The sequence below is a fragment of the Heterodontus francisci genome, chromosome 9 (assembly GCF_036365525.1).
Source record: "Heterodontus francisci isolate sHetFra1 chromosome 9, sHetFra1.hap1, whole genome shotgun sequence".
NCBI lineage: Eukaryota > Metazoa > Chordata > Chondrichthyes > Heterodontiformes > Heterodontidae > Heterodontus > Heterodontus francisci.
Genome location: NC_090379.1, coordinates 116623858 through 116641972, shown reverse-complemented (window position 1 = coordinate 116641972; position 18115 = coordinate 116623858). Strand labels below are relative to the sequence as shown.

At 56.9% G+C, this 18115-nt stretch overlaps 2 protein-coding genes across 8 annotated transcripts in view; one reads left to right on the top strand and one right to left on the bottom strand.

Annotated features, from left to right (window-relative positions):
* The window catches only part of mideasb (mitotic deacetylase associated SANT domain protein b), a 63784-nt gene extending 59366 nt beyond the window's left edge, over positions 1-4418 (bottom strand). Inside the window, exon 1 of one of the 3 annotated variants that reach the window (XM_068039757.1) lies at positions 4131-4418. The gene's annotated coding sequence lies outside the window, so the exon portion shown is untranslated. Of the gene's footprint in view, positions 1-3154; positions 3635-4130 lie in introns of those variants that run through there. The other 2 variants (XM_068039755.1, XM_068039756.1) reach the window with 2 other exon arrangements.
* Positions 4419-4509: 91 nt separating this feature from the next.
* Positions 4510-18115, top strand: part of ptgr2 (prostaglandin reductase 2) — a 59395-nt gene continuing 45789 nt past the window's right edge. For 2 of the 5 annotated variants that reach the window (XM_068039759.1, XM_068039763.1), the window contains exon 1: positions 4510-4597. The gene's annotated coding sequence lies outside the window, so the exon portion shown is untranslated. Of the gene's footprint in view, positions 4598-8782; positions 8855-8910; positions 8971-18115 lie in introns of those variants that run through there. The other 3 variants (XM_068039762.1, XM_068039760.1, XM_068039761.1) reach the window with 3 other exon arrangements.

The window sequence follows — 18115 nt, the reverse complement described above, 5'->3', positions numbered from 1 at the left end:
TGGGTAGGCAAGTAGCTGAGCAAGTTAGAAACTTCGCCTGTTGCTCAGAAACGAGGCCGGGGGATCTTAACTACTTCTTCACGTCACCTCGCTGGGCACCACTGATACGCAAAGCTCCCATTCAGAGCCAGGAAGGGAGAAGTATCAGCAGACGTCCCCTAACAAGTCATTTGCATTGCAAGGGAACTACAAAAGCTCTTAGACCATCTTGGAAAGTTACAAAAACATGATTGAGTGTTCCCTGTTTCTGCCAGTCTCCTGCCCAACTTACAGCTAAGTACCATTAGAAGCCTCATGGAATTTTAGCACCCAGGTCCTGGAGTGGGGCTTGAACCTGCAACCTTCTGGCTCAAACGGTAAGGGTGCTACCACTAAACCTAGACTCACGCTTGCTTACAGCACCGAAGGCCCTACCTCGCAAAAAAAAAAATTATATTTCTATAACATCTTCCTCAACCTCAGGAAGTCCCAGACGCTTTACAACCAATGAAGGAATTTTGAAGTGTAGTCACTGTTGTAATGTGGGAAACACATCAACCAATTTGCACACAGCAAGATCCCACAAACAGCAATGAGATAATGACCAGATAATTTGTCGCAGTGATGTTGGTTGAGGGATAAATATTGGCCAGGGCACAGGGGAGAACTCCCCTGCTCTACAAATAATGCCACTTACATTTACTTGAGGGGGTAGAGGGGGCCTCGGTTTAACATCTCATCCGAAAGACAGCACTCACGATGGTGCAGTACTCCCTCAGTACACGAGGTTTGAGGAACTGAACAATCTTCCTCAAGCAAGTACAGCGAGAGCCCAGTCAAACCACAAAACCAAAGGTTCAGGATTGACTGAATTCTTGCGTAGAGAATATGCACATCTTATGAAACTATGAAGCAGCAGAACCAAGAAAGCAGTATGACACACAGTGAAACACTGCAGCATTAGATAACCCTTTTAATCTGATCATATTCTATCCACATACACCTATTGCAGTTCCATTGCATTTCAGCTGACCAACTATTACAGGAATGCTGCCAGAATTTGCTTCTGACCTAGAGGATGAGAGGAATAATCACTCTTCCAGCTCCTGCTACGTAAAGCCCAGATGCATTCATTCAGTTAATGTAACTCCTGACATATTACAGAGAAGCTATGGTAAACTCGTATGGAACCTTGTTTAGACCACACTTGGAGTACTGTGAACGGTTCCGGTCTCCATATTATAAAAGGGACATAGAGGCACGGGATAGGGTGCAGAAAAGATTCACAAGGATGAAGTGAGTGATTAAATTAAAATTACAATTATAAAAGGGCTCGATAGGTAGACATAGAAAAGATGGTTCCACTTGTGGGACAGAATAAAACTGCAGGCCATAAATATAAGACAGCCACTAATAAATCCAACAGGGAATGCAGGAGAAACTTTTTTTTGTTACCCAAGTCCTTGATTGATACAGCACAGAAGGAAACCATTTGGCCCATCGTGCCTGTGCTGGCCCAATAAAACAGCTATTAATTAGTGTCAAACCCTGCCTTTCCCCATAGCTATGCAAATGTTTCTCCTTCAAGAATTTATCCAATTCCTGTTGAAAGTTACTGTTGAATCTCCTTCAACCACTTTTTGCAGGCAGTGCATTCCAGATTATACTGTATAAAATGGTGTTTTTCCAAATCGCCCCTGGTTCTTTTGCCAGTTATCTTAATTGCCAATTTAATGCCAAACTGTGCCAAATTGATTTCACTGACAACCCACACAGCTGACAGAGTGAGGCAACATCCATCCTGCTTTGGGCCAGAGTGAAATCCAAGTACCACAGCGAAAGAATCAACAGTGTTTCGTAACTGGGATCAGAATAACAAATATTGTGTTTCTATTAAAGCCAGGCCGACAATTTAGTACCATGTTAAGAATATGCTGTAGTGACTGAGATGCCATCTTTCAGTTGAGACATTAAACCAAGGCCCCTTCTGCTCTGTACGTTGACTGGACACTGCTCGGGAGTGGGCAGTGATGCGTGTATCTGCACGATGGGTATGGGCAGTGCTGTGTGCACCCGCGCTCTGGGTACAAGTGGCGCGGTGTGTGACTCCTGCTCTGGGTACTGGTGGCATGGTGTGTGACCCCTACTTTGGGTGCAGGCGCCGCACTGTGTGGCCCCTGCTCTGGGGTGGGCAGTGCAATGTGTGGCCCCTGCTCTGGGTACAGGCGGCACGCTGTGTGGCCCCTGCTCTGGGCACAAGTGATGCAGTGTGTACCCCCTACTCTGGGGTAAGCAGTGCAACGTGTGGCCCCCCTGCTCTGAGTACAGGCAGCGCGGTGTGCGGCCCCTGCTCTGGGGTGGGCAGTGTGTTGCGTTGCAATCGGATGACAATGTGGCTGAGATAGATAAATAAATAACTAGACGGAATCAAACTCCACGTGATCCAGGCCAACACCAGAGGAAGTTGTAAACCTCTGTGCAAGTTCCCCAGCGTTAAAGGCTCTCCCTCCATGCACTGACCTAAATACAGTAAGATCCCTGAATAAAAATTGCACCATCCAGAATAGCAAACACAGTTTTAATATTAATTGTGCGCTGTATAACTTTCCTGCAGTTCAGCAGGGGACTTCTCATTTTGCAATGCAACAAATGGAAACCACTTCCTCCCCCCACCTACCAAAAAAAATCTCAATACCGCGTTCATCACGAAAGCAGCCACCCACACGCAGCTGTACAGTGAGCCCAAGAACATGCAAGAGCCTTTGACTGTATGTTCAAGGACATTGAAGTGGTGGATGTTTATTTATTTTAATGAGTGGGGGGTGGAGGGAAGTGGGGGTGTTGAAAGTACAGGAGTGGGAAAGGCTCTGTGCAACTTGGCTCACCAGGTGGAACCGGGCTGTTTTCACATTCCCTTCAAACGTGGCTCCGCTGTTTGACACGATGCTGCTCAGTTCCATTTTAAGCCAAGATTACAGCGCATTATTTAAAGCAATATTACCCCGTGCATTAAAACCAAATACTCTTATATAGTTAAATATACGTGTATATAATCATTCCCGGTTTACCAGAAATAGCAAGACTGCAAGCTACAAAGATAATACCAAAGTGTGGATCAGAACTTTCTTTTACAAGCAATCGATGGAGATGATGCTGATCCAATGGACGATCGTACCTGTGCTTTTGCAAGTCCCAGAGCCACTGCATGTAGTCTTCCCTCCCGGCTGAATAACAGTTTGGAAATGCCACCAGCCCCCTCAGATACTCGCTGCATCCGCCTCTTAGCATCGCAATGCTGTGGTGAGCTTGCATTTGACAGGCTGAGTCATAGAGTTTACCTCATCGAGGGCTGAGCAAACACAATTGCAAGGTTTCTCCTCTCTCTCTCTTTATCCGAGGGGAAAGCGATATGACAATTGTACAATATCTGTCCACAATGCAATACAAGCTCCCTGCACTCTGACTTTCTCCCATTGCATTCCCCCCTCCTCCTCCCTTCATGCTGTTCAATGCAAAAATAAAACCAGATTGCCTCACAACTCAAAACAAAAAAATGCCTTGTGATCTCCCACATCCACTTCCTGCCGCCGACAAACAAAAAAATGGCACAGAGCCCTTTTAAATCCCGTAAATGCACCGGGACTTTCCGCTCGGTGACTTGCACGGGTTCCACTGTCCGAACAGCCGACAGGAAGAGCGAGTTTAGTCGAGTTCAACCCAACAGCAAGCGACGTGTTGAAAAGGGAAGCAGTCAGGATTTTGGCTGCATAAATTACGATCGCATTTTGCTTTACAGAAAGCAAGACTGCATGTCATTTTTTTAAAACCAGCCAAACTAATGCAGCGTGACCTTTTGCAAACACCTTTTCAAGCCCCAGTGCATTTATCGGGTTGGAACTTACTAGAGGGGGGTGGGGGAGGCAGATGGAGTTTCTCGATGAAACATTCAGCAATTATTTCACCACCGCCCAACCCCAACCCCAACCCCAACCCCAACCCCAACCCAAACTCAAACTCAAACCACCCCAAACTTCTATCTGCAAACTTGGGTCACCTGCTGGTATCAGTTTCAGCCCCGGTGAAACTGACCAGAGGATCAGAGCCATACTCTGATGGGGGGGGGGGTTTAAAATAAAACTTCCGCAACTTACACACACACGGACGCCAGCGTTCCTTGCAAATCGCCAGAAGTTTCTTAATCCAGAACTTTTCCTGCACACAGTTGATCGCTCACTTCCTAGTTAAGAAACGACGTCTTAATAAAAGTTATGCAGTGACGTCAGGACCCAGCCTGCCAGCACAACATCATCATCATTATTGGATTTTGTTTGTTACTTTTTTTTTTGTTCTCCCTGATTTAATGCATTTTATTTTATTTTTGCCCCGCCACTGCATCGCAACTCCCACCCAAAGTAAAAATAAAGGACTGTTTTCTGGTGTGTGTGCATTGGCTCACGCAGACTGGTCTCAGGAGAGCTGCAGTTGCTATTTCACAACTTGGACTTGCCCAAGTTTCATAAAAGACTGAAATCACACATTGCTACGTTTGGCGTGGGATTGCGTCGTGACTGCCTCAGTGCGCTGCAGACATTTCACGGGGCTTACAGTTTGCATGAAGGTTTGTAACTTTAAAAGTTGCACTGGCGTTTGTTACTTTAAGTTGCACATCAATACTAACGCTGGAAAAAATCGTCATTGCTTTGGCTGGGATAAATGCAAAGGTCGGTTGAGGGAAGGCGGTGTCGGAAAACATTTTAAACGGTGGGGTGGGGGCAGGAGATGATTCCAATGGTGTCTTTTTTTTTCAGTGCAAATACTGTGACCGCAGGACGCGACCTGTTGGTTGCATTGAGAATGCAGCTGCTGTTTGTGTTTCTCTCTCTCTCAATGCGCGACGTGCTGTAATTATAGGACTGAAATAAAAACAGAAAATGTTGGAAATACTCAGCAGCATCAGTGGAGAGAGAGAAACAGAGTTCACGTTTCAGGTCTTTGTTAGAACTGGACAGAAATTGCAGGGCTGCCCCGTGAAAAGAACCCGGGACATTGCTGGGGGTTTTTTTTTCTATATATATACTTTCAAACTCCTGTTGTATTATATTTGGGTTGTTTTGCTTCCTCTGTGGACTGGGAACGCGTGGACTGTGTAATGGGGAGGTTGAGTTCAGCCCACGATTATCATGCACAAATATTGCATATATCTCTTGTCTAAAATACACACATGTGCCGCACTGTAATTACCTTTTTATGTCATTTGACTTTTGTTTGCGATAGCGCACGGCTATCAGTGGGTGTGTTAGGAAATAAAATGGATCCGCTGGTGTCACACTAGTCAGTGTGAGTATTTATTGTAGTGTTAGGGGTTGCCCAGCAATGGCATTGCTTTTAAAACCAATATGAAAAGGACTTTGGGAAAGGTGGACGGTCTAAATTTGTACACACGGCTACACATGGGTGTTTGTTTTTTTTTTGCCCCTTTTCTGAGAGTCTTTGGCTTTTTGAACTATTTTTGGGGGGTGAGGAATGATGATTGTGGACAGTGCCTTAAGTGAATTAATTATACGCAAACTGAAATGAGAGTGGAAGTGGATTGTGATTGCAAATTGTCTGACTGTCCAATCTCCCCGGTCTGAAATCTGGGAATAAATATTGGGAAGACTGGAGCCATTGTCTTCGGACCCCCACCACAAACTCTGTTCCCTCACCAAGGACTCCATCCCTCTCCCCGACAGCTGTCTGCGGCTGAACCAGACTGTTCGCATCATCAGTGTCACATTTGACTCCGAGATGAGCTTTCAACACTTATTCACGCTGTCGCTAGGATTGTCTGTTTCCACCTCCATAACATCACCCAACTCTGCCCCTACCTCAGTTCTTCTGTTGCTGAAACCCTCATCCGTGTCTCCCATATTCTACCGTCGTAAACTTGAGGTCATCCAAAACTCTGCTGCCTATGTTCAAACTTGCACTAAGTCCCGTTCACCTGTCACTCCTGTGCTCGCTGATCTATATTAGTTCCTAGTTAAGCAATGTCTCAATTTTAAGATTCTCATCCTTGTTTTCAAATCCCTCCATGACCTCGCCCCTCCCTATCCCTGTAATCTCCTCCAACCCCACAACACTCCCAGATATCTGGGCTCTAATTCTGGCTGCTTGAGCATCCCCGATTTTAATCGTTCTGCCACTGGTGGCCGGGCCTTCAGTTACCCAGGTCCTAAGCTCTGGAATTCCCTCTCTAAACCTCTCTGCCTCTCTACCTCACTTTCCTCCTTTAAGACGTTCATTAAAACCTACCTCTTTGAAATAGCTTTTGGTCATCTGACCTAACTACTATCTCCTTACATGGCTCGGTGTTAAATTTTGTTTCATAATTCTCCTGTGAAGTGCCTTGGGACGTTTTATTACATTTCAGACACTATATAAATACAAGTTCTTGTCGTGATTGTAGTTTTGGATTTCCCCACATTTAACATTATAGCAGTCCTAGCAATGGTAATAGAAGAATTAAATGCTAGGCTTACTTCTGGGATTAAGGGCCTTCAAAACACCAGCCCAGCTCCCCCGAGGGCCTGCTAGATAAAGATGAGGGACTCCAAGCTTTCATCTTCATAGGCCATGGAGGTGCACAGTATCACACACACAATCATTGTAACGCTAAAGAAGGCCATTCGGCCCATCGTGTCCACACTGGCTCTCTGAAAGAGCAATTCCCTCAGTTCCATTCCCCCGCTTTCTCCCCGTAACCCTGCACATTTTTCCTTTCCATATAACTGTCTAATTCCCCTTTTGAATGTTTCAATTGAACCTGCCTTCACCATGTTCTCAGACAGCGCATTCCAGACCTTAACGATTCGGTGCATGAAAAAGTTTTTCCTCCTGTCACTTTTGCTTCTCTTACCAAATATTTTAAATCTGTGCCCTCTCATTCCCAATCCTTTCATGAAGGGAAACAGTTTCTCTCTATCTACTCTGTCCAGACCTCTCATGATTTTGAATACCTCTATCAAATCACCTCTCAGTCTTCTCTTCTCCGAGGAAAACAGTCCTAACTTCTCCAATCTATCTTCATAACTGAAATTCCTCATCCCTGGAACCATTCTCATGAATCTTTTCTGTACTCTCTCCAATGCCCTCACGTCTTTCCTCAAGTGCGGTGCCCAGAACTGGACGCAATACTCCAGCTGAGACCAAACTAGTGTCTTATACAAGTTCAACGTAACTTACTTGCTTTTCTGCTCTATGCCCCTATTAATAAAGCCCAGGATACTGTATGCTATACAATACTGTATGAGGGGCATAGATAGGGTAGGTAGGAAGAAACCTTTTTCCTTAGAGGGGATTTGAGGGAAAACGTTTTCACTCAGAGGGTGGTTGGAATCTGGAACGCACTGCCTGACGGGGTAGTAGAGGCAGGAACACTCACAACATTTAAGAAGTATTTAGATGAGCACTTGAAACGCCATAGCATACAAGGCTACGGGCCAAGTGTGGGAAAATGGGATTAGAATAGATAGGCTTGATGTTCCAAATCCCTTGATACCCTTACCCAACAAAATCGATCAATCTCAGCATTCCAGATTTCCACTACCCTTTGTGTGAAAAATGCTTCCTGCTTTCACCCCTAAACGGCTTAGCTGTAATTTTAAGATTGTGCCCCCTTGTTCTACATTTCCCCAACCAGAGGAAATATACTGTTTCAGGACAAGATCTATTGATCTGCTGATATCTCAAGCAGCTGAGAGTAACGGAGCTTGGTGCTGTGATTCAGAATTTATCAGCCAATGAGGCAAACATTGAATAAATATACGAATAGGGCAGAACAGTGGCGCAGTGGTTAGCACTGCAGCCTCACAGCTCCAGTGACCCGGGTTCAGTTCTGGGTACTGCCTGTGTGGAGTTTGCAAGTTCTCCCTGTGACCACGTGGGTTTCCGCCGGATGCTCCGGTTTCCTCCCACAGCCAAAGACTTGCAGGTTGCCATTGTAAATTGCCCCTAGTGTAGGTAGGTGGTAGGAGAATGGTGGGGATGTGGTAGGGAATATGGGGATTAATGTCGGATTAGTATAAATGGGAGGTTATTGGTCGACACAGACTCGGTGGGCCGAAGGGCCTGTTTCAGTGTTGTATCTCTTTTTTAAAAAAGAGCCTTTTCAGGTCATTAGGACCTCAAATTTCAAATAGCATAAACCAGAAATCTAAGTATAAAATGGCCTTGAGCTGCCTGAGTTTAACAGCCAGTTTTCCTGCTATAGAAAGACAGACTTGCATCTTTCACCAGCCACCACAGGTTTCTCAAAGTGCTTTACAACCAGTGAAGTACTTTAATGTGTAGTCAGTATTGTAATGCAGGAAACACAACAGCCAATTCACACACAGCAATGAGATAATGAACAGATAATCTGTGTTAGTGATGTTGGTTAAGGGATAAATATTGACCAGAACGCAACTCCCTGCCTCCTCTTCGGACTTGTGCCATAGGATCTTTTACATCCACCTGAGAGGGGAGAAGGGGACTCATCCGGATATTAACCCTTTCAGAACATCCCTGGTTTGAGCTGGAGCATTGCTCCTGCTAAAGTTGCATATTATCACTTTAAGACCTGCTTGAGTGTTGCCACTTTAAGAATGTCTCTGCTTCAGCTGAACTATTACACCTGTAAGAACGCCTCCGCTTGAGCTGGTGTATTCTCATTGAAGAATGCCCCTTGTTAAGGCTGGTTATTGCCACGTTCAGACGGTCCCCAGCCTGAGCTGGAGTATTGCCCCTTTAAGGAGCCGGCGCTCTCCGTTGCTCCGATCCCTCCGCGGCGGAAGCTTACGCTGAGTGAGTCGGGGAAGCAGACCAGGAATTTGCGGGGGTGGCGGAACGGGAATAAGTGAGTGACCGGGAGGGGGGGGGGGGATTGTCCTGAGTCCGGACTGCGGCCAGGGTCAGGGAGTGAGTGACCGGGAGGGGGATTGTCCTGAGTCCCGGACTCCGGCCATGGACAGAGTGAGTGACCGGGAGGGGGGGATTGTCCTGAGTCCGGACTCCGGCCAGGGTCAGGGAGTGAGTGACCGGGAGGGGGGGGATTGTCCTGAGTCCGGACTCCGGCCAGGGTCAGGGAGTGAGTGACCGGGAGGGAGGGGGGATTGTCCTGAGTCCGGGACTCCGGCCAGGGTCAGGGAGTGAGTGACCGGGAGGGGGGGATTGTCCTGAGTCCGGACTCCGGCCAGGGTCAGGGAGTGAGTGACCGGGAGGGGGGGGATTGTCCTGAGTCCGGGACTCCGGCCAGGGTCAGGGAGTGAGTGACCGGGAGGGGATTGTCCTGAGTCCGGGGCTCCGGCCAGGGACAGGGAGTGAGTGACCGGGAGGGGGGGGGGATTGTCCTGAGTCCGGGACTCCGGCCAGGGTCAGGGAGTGAGTGACCGGGAGGGGATTGTCCTGATTCCGGGACTCCGGCCAGGGTCAGGGAGTGTGACCGGGAGGGGATTGTCCTGAGTCCGGGGCTCCGGCCAGGGACAGGGAGTGAGTGACCGGGAGGGGGGGGGGGATTGTCCTGAGTCCGGACTCCGGCCAGGGTCAGGGAGTGAGTGACCGGGAGGGAGGGGGGATTGTCCTGAGTCCGGGACTCCGGCCAGGGTCAGGGAGTGAGTGACCGGGAGGGGGGGGGGGATTGTCCTGAGTCCGGGACTCCGGCCAGGGTCAGGGAGTGAGTGACCGGGAGGGGATTGTCCTGAGTCCGGGACTCCGGACAGGGACAGAGTGAGTGACCGGGAGGGGGGGGGGGATTGTCCTGAGTCCGGACTCCGGCCAGGGTCAGGGAGTGAGTGACCGGGAGGGGGGGGGGGGATTGTCCTGAGTCCGGACTCCGGCCAGGGTCAGGGAGTGAGTGACCGGGAGGGGGGGATTGTCCTGAGTCCGGGACTCCGGCCAGGGTCAGGGAGTGAGTGACCGGGAGGGGGGGATTGTCCTGAGTCCGGACTCCGGCCAGGGTCAGGGAGTGAGTGACCGGGAGGGGGGGGATTGTCCTGAGTCCGGGACTCCGGCCAGGGTCAGGGAGTGAGTGACCGGGAGGGGGATTGTCCTGAGTCCGGACTCCGGCCAGGGTCAGGGAGTGAGTGACCGGGAGTGGGGGGGGGATTGTCCTGAGTCCGGGACTCCGGCCAGGGTCAGGGAGTGAGTGACCGGGAGGGAGGGGGGATTGTCCTGAGTCCGGGACTCCGGACAGGGACAGAGTGAGTGACCGGGAGGGGGGGGGGGATTGTCCTGAGTCCGGACTCCGGCCAGGGTCAGGGAGTGAGTGACCGGGAGGGGGGGGGAATTGTCCTGAGTCCGGGACTCCGGCCATGGACAGGGAGTGAGTGACCGGGGGGGGATTGTCCTGAGTCCGGGACTCCGGCCAGGGTCAGGGAGTGAGTGACCGGGAGCGGGGGGGGATTGTCCTGAGTCCGGGACTCCGGCCATGGACAGGGAGTGAGTGACCGGGGGGGATTGTCCTGAGTCCAGGACTCCGGCCAGGGACAGGGAGTGAGTGACCGGGAGGGGGGGGGGGGATTGTCCTGAGTCCGGGACTCCGGCCATGGACAGGGAGTGAGTGACCGGGGGGGATTGTCCTGAGTCCGGGACTCCGGCTAGGGACAGGGAGTGAGTGACCAGGTGGCGGCATTGTCCTGAGTCCGGGGCTCTGGCCAGGGACAGGGAGTGAGTGACCGGGAGGGGGGATTGTACTGAGTCCGGGACTCCAGCCAGGGACAGGGAGTGAGTGACCGGGAGGGGGGATTGTCCTGAGTCCGGGGCTCTGGCCAGGGACAGGGAGTGAGTGACCGGGAGGGGGGATTGTCCTGAGTCTGGGGCTCCGGCCAGGGACAGGGAGTGAGTGACCGGGAGGGAGGGGGGATTGTCCTGAGTCCGGGACTCCGGCCAGGGACAGGGAGTGAGTGACCGGGAGGGGGCGGGGGTATTGTCCTGAGTCCGGGACTCCGTCCAGGGACAGGGAGTGAGTGACCGGGAGGGGGAGGGGGATTGTCCTGAGTCCGGGACTCCGGCCAGGGACAGGGAGTGAGTGACCGGGAGGTGGGGGGGATTGTCCTGAGTCCGGGACTCCGGCCAAGGACAGGGAGTGAGTGACCGGGAGGGGGAGGGATTGTCCTGAGTCCGGGGCTCCGGCCATGGACAGAGAGTGAGTGACCAGGAGTGGGGGGGGGGAATTGTCCTGTGTCCGGGGCTCCGGCCATGGACAGAGAGTGAGTGACCAGGAGGGGGGGGGGAATTGTCCTGAGTCCGGGGCTCCGGCCGGGGACAGAGTGAGTTACCGGGAAGGGGGGGGGGATTGTCCTGAGTCCCGGACTCCGGCCATGGACAGAGAGTGAGTGACCAGGAGGGGGGGGGGGATTGTCCTGAGTCCGGGGCTCTGGCCAGGGACAGTGTGAGTGACCGGGAGGTGGGGGGGGATTGTCCTGAGTCCGGGACTCCGGCCATGGACAGAGTGAGTGACCAGGAGGTGGGGGGGGGGAATTGTCCTGAGTCCAGGACTCCGGCCAGGGTCAGGGAGTGAGTGACCAGGAGGGGGGGGGATTGTCCTGAGTCTGGGACTCCGGCCATGGACAGAGTGTGAGTGACCAGGAGGGGGGGCGGGGATTGTCCTGAGTCCGGGGCTCTGGCCAGGGACAGGGAGTGAGTGACCGGGAGGGGGTATTGTCCTGAGTCCGGGGCTCCGGCCAGGGACAGGGAGTGAGTGACTGGGAGGGGGGATTGTACTGAGTCCGGGGCTCCGGCCAGGGACAGGGAGTGAGTGACCGGGAGGTGGGGGGGGATTGTCCTGAGTCCGGGACTCCGGCCAGGGACAGTGAGTGACCGGGAGGGGGAGGGATTGTCCTGAGTCCGGGGCTCCGGCCAGGGACAGGGAGTGAGTGACCGGGAGGGGGGGGGGGCGGCGGATTGTCCTGAGTCCGGGGCTCCGGCCAGGGACAGGGAGTGAGTGACCGGGATGGGGGGGGGATTGTCCTGAGTCCGGGGCTCCGGCCAGGGACAGGGAGTGAGTGACCGGGAGGGGGGGGCGGGATTGTCCTGAGTCCGGGGCTCCGGTCAGGGAGTGAGTGACCGGGAGGGGGGGGTTTGTCCTGAGTCCGGGACTCCGGCCAGGGACAGGGAGTGAGTGACCGGGAGGGCGAGGGGATTGTCCTGAGTCCGGGGCTCCGGCCAGGGACAGGGAGTGAGTTACCGGGAGGGGGGGGGGGGATTGTCCTGAGTCCGGGACTCCGGCCTGGGACAGGGAGTGAGTGACCGGGAGGGAGGGGGGATTGTCCTGAGTCCGGGACTCCGGCCATGGACAGGGAGTGAGTGACCGGGGGGGGATTGTCCTGAGTCCGGGACTCCGCCCAGGGTCAGGGAGTGAGTGACCGGGAGCGGGGGGGGATTGTCCTGAGTCCGGGACTCCGGCCATGGACAGGGAGTGAGTGACCGGGGGGGATTGTCCTGAGTCCAGGACTCCGGCCAGGGACAGGGAGTGAGTGACCGGGAGGGGGGGGGGGGGATTGTCCTGAGTCCGGGACTCCGGCCATGGACAGGGAGTGAGTGACCGGGGGGGATTGTCCTGAGTCCGGGACTCCGGCTAGGGACAGGGAGTGAGTGACCAGGAGGCGGCATTGTCCTGAGTCCGGGGCTCTGGCCAGGGACAGGGAGTGAGTGACCGGGAGGGGGGATTGTACTGAGTCCGGGACTCCAGCCAGGGACAGGGAGTGAGTGACCGGGAGGGGGGATTGTCCTGAGTCCGGGGCTCTGGCCAGGGACAGGGAGTGAGTGACCGGGAGGGGGGATTGTCCTGAGTCTGGGGCTCCGGCCAGGGACAGGGAGTGAGTGACCGGGAGGGAGGGGGGATTGTCCTGAGTCCGGGACTCCGGCCAGGGACAGGGAGTGAGTGACCGGGAGGGGGCGGGGGTATTGTCCTGAGTCCGGGACTCCGTCCAGGGACAGGGAGTGAGTGACCGGGAGGGGGAGGGGGATTGTCCTGAGTCCGGGACTCCGGCCAGGGACAGGGAGTGAGTGACCGGGAGGTGGGGGGGATTGTCCTGAGTCCGGGACTCCGGCCAAGGACAGGGAGTGAGTGACCGGGAGGGGGAGGGATTGTCCTGAGTCCGGGGCTCCGGCCATGGACAGAGAGTGAGTGACCAGGAGTGGGGGGGGGGAATTGTCCTGTGTCCGGGGCTCCGGCCATGGACAGAGAGTGAGTGACCAGGAGGGGGGGGGGAATTGTCCTGAGTCCGGGGCTCCGGCCGGGGACAGAGTGAGTTACCGGGAAGGGGGGGGGGATTGTCCTGAGTCCCGGACTCCGGCCATGGACAGAGAGTGAGTGACCAGGAGGGGGGGGGGGATTGTCCTGAGTCCGGGGCTCTGGCCAGGGACAGTGTGAGTGACCGGGAGGTGGGGGGGGATTGTCCTGAGTCCGGGACTCCGGCCATGGACAGAGTGAGTGACCAGGAGGTGGGGGGGGGGAATTGTCCTGAGTCCAGGACTCCGGCCAGGGTCAGGGAGTGAGTGACCAGGAGGGGGGGGGATTGTCCTGAGTCTGGGACTCCGGCCATGGACAGAGTGTGAGTGACCAGGAGGGGGGGCGGGGATTGTCCTGAGTCCGGGGCTCTGGCCAGGGACAGGGAGTGAGTGACCGGGAGGGGGTATTGTCCTGAGTCCGGGGCTCCGGCCAGGGACAGGGAGTGAGTGACTGGGAGGGGGGATTGTACTGAGTCCGGGGCTCCGGCCAGGGACAGGGAGTGAGTGACCGGGAGGTGGGGGGGGATTGTCCTGAGTCCGGGACTCCGGCCAGGGACAGTGAGTGACCGGGAGGGGGAGGGATTGTCCTGAGTCCGGGGCTCCGGCCAGGGACAGGGAGTGAGTGACCGGGAGGGGGGGGGGCGGCGGATTGTCCTGAGTCCGGGGCTCCGGCCAGGGACAGGGAGTGAGTGACCGGGATGGGGGGGGGATTGTCCTGAGTCCGGGGCTCCGGCCAGGGACAGGGAGTGAGTGACCGGGAGGGGGGGGGCGGGATTGTCCTGAGTCCGGGGCTCCGGTCAGGGAGTGAGTGACCGGGAGGGGGGGGTTTGTCCTGAGTCCGGGACTCCGGCCAGGGACAGGGAGTGAGTGACCGGGAGGGCGAGGGGATTGTCCTGAGTCCGGGGCTCCGGCCAGGGACAGGGAGTGAGTTACCGGGAGGGGCGGGGGGGATTGTCCTGAGTCCGGGACTCCGGCCTGGGACAGGGAGTGAGTGACCGGGACGGGGGGGGATTGTCCTGAGTCCGGGACTCCGGCCAGGGACAGGGAGTGAGTGACCGGGAGGGGGGGGGATTGTCCTGAGTCCGGGACTCCGGCCAGGGACATGGAGTGAGTGACCGGGAGGGGGGGGATTGTCCTGAGTCCGGGGCTCCGTCCAGGGACAGAGACTGTGACCGGGAGGGGGGGATTGTCCTGAGTCCGGGACTCCGGCCAGGGACAGGGAGTGAGTGACCGGGAGGGGGAGGGATTGTCCTGAGTCCGGGGCTCCGGCCGGGGACAGAGTGAGTGACCGGGAGGGGGGGGGGATTGTCCTGAGTCCGGGACTCCGGCCATGGACAGAGAGTGAGTGACCAGGAAGCGGGGTGAGGGGCGGGGATTGTCCTGAGTCTGGGGCTCCGGCCAGGGACAGGGAGTGAGTGACCGGGAGGGGGGGGGATTGTCCTGAGTCCGGGGCTCCGGCCAGGGACAGAGTGAGTGACCGGGAGGTGGGGGGGATTGTCCTGAGTCCGGGACTCCGGCCATGGACAGAGAGTGAGTGACCAGGAGGTGGAGGGGGGGGAATTGTCCTGAGTCCAGGACTCCGGCCAGGGTCAGGGAGTGAGTGACCAGGAGGGGGGGGGGGGATTGTCCTGAGTCCGGGACTCAGACCATGGACAGAGAGTGAGTGACCAGGAGGGGGGTGCGGGGATTGTCCTGAGTCTGGGGCTCCGGCCAGAGACAGGGAGTGAGTGACCGGGAGGGAGGGATTGTCCTGAGTCCGGGACTCCGGCCAGGGACAGGGAGAGTGACCGGGAGGCGGGATTGTCCTGAGTCTGGGGCTCCGGCCAGGGACAGGGAGTGAGTGACTGGGAGGGGGGATTGTCCTGAGTCCGGGGCTCTGGCCAGGGACAGGGAGTGAGTGACCGGGAGGGGGTATTGTCCTGAGTCTGGGGCTCCGGCCAGGAACAGGGAGTGAGTGACCGGGAGGGGGGATTGTCCTGAGTCCGGGGTTCCAGCCAGGGACAGGGAGTGAGTGACCGGGAGGTGGGGGGATTGTCCTGAGTCCGGGACTCCGGCCGGGGACAGAGTGAGTGACCGGGAGGGGGGGGGGGGGATAGTCCTGAGTCCGGGACTCCGGCCATGGACAGAGAGTGAGTGACCAGGAGGGGGGGGGGGCGGGGATTGTCCTGAGTCTGGGGCTCCTGCCAGGGACAGGGAGTGAGTGACCGGGAGGGGGGGGGATTGTCCTGAGTCCGGGACTCCGGCCAGGGACAGAGACTAAGTGACCGGGATGGGGGGATTGTCCTGAGTCCGGGACTCCGGCCAGAGACAGGGAGTGAGTGACCGGGAGGGCGAGGGGATTGTCCTGAGTCCGGGGCTCCGGCCAGGGACAGGGAGTGAGTGACCGGGAGTGGGGGGGATTGTCCTGAGTCCAGGACTCCGGCCAGGGACAGGGAGTGAGTGACCGGGAGGGGGGATTATCCTGAGTCCGGGGCTTCGGCCAGGGACAGGGAGTGAGTGACCGGGAGGGGATTGTCCTGAGTCCGGGGCTCCGGCCAGGGACAGGGAGTGAGTGACCGGGAGGGGGGATTGTCCTGAGTCCGGGACTCCGGCCAGGGACAGGGAGTGAGTGACCGGGAGGGGGAGGGGATTGTCCTGAGTCCGGGGCTCCGGCCAGGGACAGGGAGTGTGTCCGGGAGGTGGGATTGTCCTTCCGGGACTCCGGCCAGGGACAGGGAGTGAGTGATCGGGAAGGGGAGGGGATTGTCCTGAGGCCGAGGCTCCGGCCAGGGACAGGGAGTGAGTGACCGGGAGGGGGATTGTCCTGAGTCCGGGACTCCGGCCAGGGACAGGGAGTGAGTGACCGGGAGGGGGAGGGATAGTCCTGAGTCCGGGGCTCCGGCCAGGGTCAGGGAGTGAGTGACCGGGAGGGGGGGATTGTCCTGAGTACGGGACTCCGGCCAGGGACAGAGACTGTGACCGGGAGGGGGGGATTGTCCTGAGTCTGGGACTCCGGCCAGGGACAGGGAGTGAGTGACCGGGAGGGCGAGGGGATTGTCCTGAGTCCGGGGCTCCGGCCAGGGACAGGGAGTGAGTCACCGGGAGAGGGGGGGATTGTCCTGAGTCCGGGACTCTGGCCAGGGACAGGGAGTGAGTGACCGGGACGGGGGGGATTGTCCTGAGTCTGGGACTCCGGCCAGGGACAGGGAGTGAGTGACCGGGAGGGTGGGGGATTGTCCTGAGTCCGGGACTCCGGCCAGGGACAGGGAGTGAGTGACCGGGAGGGGGGGGGGGTGTTGTCCTGAGTCCGGGGCTCCGGCCAGGGACAGGGAGTGAGTGACCGGGAGGGGAGGATTGTCCTGAGTCCGGGACTCCGGCCAGGGACAGACTGTGACCGGGAGGGGGGGATTGTCCTGAGTCCGGGACCGGCCAGTGACAGGGAGTGAGTGACCGGGAGGGGGAGGGGCTTGTCCTGAGTCCGGGGCTCCGGCCAGGGACAGGGAGTGAGTGACCGGGAGGCGGGGGGATTGTCCTGAGTCCGGGACTCCGGCCAGGGACAGGGAGTGAGTGACCGGGAGGGGGGATTGTCCTGAGTCCGGGACTCCGGCCAGGGACAGGGAGTGAGTGACCGGGAGGGGGAGGTGATTGTCCTGAGTCCGGGACTCCGGCCAGGGTCAGGGAGTGAGTGACCGGGAGGGGGGATTGTCCTGAGTCCGGGACTCCGGCCAGGGGCAGGGAGTGAGTGACCGGGAGGGGGGGATTGTCCTGAGTCCGGGGCTCCGGCCAGGGACAGGGAGTGAGTGACCGGGAGGGGGGGGATTGTCCTGAGTCCGGGTCTCCGGCCAGGGACAAGGAGTGAGTGACCGGGAGGGGGGTATTGTCCTGAGTCCGGGACTCCGGCCAGGGACAGGGAGTGAGTGACCGGGAGGGGATTGTCCTGAGTCCGGGGCTCCGGCCAGGGACAGGGAGTGAGTGACCGGGAGGGGGGGGATTGTCCTGAGTCCGGGGCTCCGGCCAGGGACAGGGAGAGAGTGACCGGGAGGGGGGGTTTGTCCTGAGTCCGGGGCTCCAGCCAGGGACAGAGTGACCGGGAGGGAGGGGATTGTCCTGAGTCCGGGACTCTGGCCAGGGACAGGGAGTGAGAGACCGGGAGGGGGGGGATTGTCCTGAGTCCGGGGCTCCGGCCAGGGACAGGGAGTGTGACCGGGAGGGAGGGATTGTCCTGAGTCCGGGTCTCCGGCCAGGGTCAGGGAGTGAGTGACCAGGAGGGCGGCGGGGATTGTCCTGAGTCCGGGACTCCGGCCAGGGACAGGGAGTGAGTGACCGGGAGGGGGGGGGATTGTCCTGAGTCCGGGACTCAGGCCAGGGACAGGGAGTGAGTGACCGGGAGGGGGGGGGGATTGTCCTGAGTCCGGGACTCCGGCCAGTGACAGGGAGTGAGTGACCGGGAGGGGGGGATTGTCCTGAGTCCAGGCTCCAGCCAGCGCAAGGGGGTGAGAGTGATGGCGACCAGTGCAGGCACAGTAACAGTGTTGCCAATGCAGGAGGACCACTGGTTGGGGAATCCCTCCACAAGCCATATACCCCAGGCCTGCCCCACTCCTTGACCCAGATTTTCAATGGTCAACCTCTAGTCGCCTGCTGCATGAGAACTGTTCTCTTTCCACCAGTTACCAGCTTGCTATGGATAGCTCTAATCCTCAGGGCACCGGCCTGACCAGCTAGCTGATGTGCTCATGGTGCGATTAGGAGTTTCATCTGTGAATTTCACCCATCCCCACATCTGGCTTTGGGTACTGAGGCCAATTGTAGAACAGAGCAGCCAGTGGAACAGGAAGCTGGATAAGTAGATACCGGAGAAAGGAATAGAGGGTTATGTTGATCAGGTTCCATGAAGTGGGGTATGAGG